Raw genomic sequence first — 1,108 nt, forward strand, 5'->3', positions numbered from 1 at the left:
GATTGACTTGCATATGCACAAAATGTCTTTGAAAGAATAAGCAAGAAACTGATAGAAATGGCTGTCTGTCAAGATAGGCTAGCATAAGAGAGAGACTTGAATTTTGAGCCAAATCAAAACATAAATAGAAGATAACTCCAAGGCAGACAAAAGAAACAAAATCAAATCCTTCAACATAAAAAACTTTTTTAAAAAAAAAAAGTCTGACAGAATTAATTATCTTACCTGTTTCCTGCCACTTTAATTCAGTATGTTGTTTTCTTTTTCATTGTACTCTCTTTATGTGTGTGTCTTTCATTCATTAAAAGGGAAAATGAGGGCATGGTTAATTAACAAATACAATTGGCTTGATGAAGGAAATTTTGACCAAATCCTGATGTAAATGGTGAAGCCCAATCTACAAGGAATTCTATGGGGTCCAGTGTGCCAATCGTGGCTTCAGCGTGCTCAGAACTCCCTCTACTGTCCATGTGGGCTCAAGGATGTGATATTTAAAAAAGAGAACACTTGGGTAATTCTCCTGGAAAACACGTGATTGAACCCTTTGCTGAATTTGGAAGGTCCTCGTTCTGAGCCCATTCTAAGTATGTGTCATATGAAGTCACCCTGTATTTGGATCAGAAGGTACAGTCAGAGCTCCTAGGGTCACATCCCAGGCCCAAACATACCAGGACAGCAGAGCAAGGCCCATAGGTCAGTTTCATAAGGGGTGGGAAGGATTGAGGGTGTAGGGGCCAGTTGTGAAGTAGTGGGAGCCCCAGATGCTGTGTGAAACTGAGCTTCTGGATTGCTCTGTAATCCCACATTTGGTTCATTCCTGGGTGTCTGCCATTCCCGGGATCCCAAGGAAATCAAACGCTGTAGCCTTGGGTGGGGTGCTGTCCAGGATGGGCCAGGCATGGTCTAGTGTATCCTATACCTCTGCCTTTCAGCCCTCTTCTGATATTAGAAATCAATATGGATTGCCATAGGGTGCTGATTCGCAAAGTGTGGTGCTGGGACAAGTAGCATTGACATCACCTGAGAACTTGTTAGAAATGCAATTGTCGGGCCCTGACTCAGACCTACTGAATCAGAAACTGCATTTTAACAGGCCCCCAACAGAATT

Source organism: Mandrillus leucophaeus, unplaced genomic scaffold (genome assembly GCF_000951045.1).
Source record: "Mandrillus leucophaeus isolate KB7577 unplaced genomic scaffold, Mleu.le_1.0 Scaffold660, whole genome shotgun sequence".
Taxonomy (NCBI): domain Eukaryota; kingdom Metazoa; phylum Chordata; class Mammalia; order Primates; family Cercopithecidae; genus Mandrillus; species Mandrillus leucophaeus.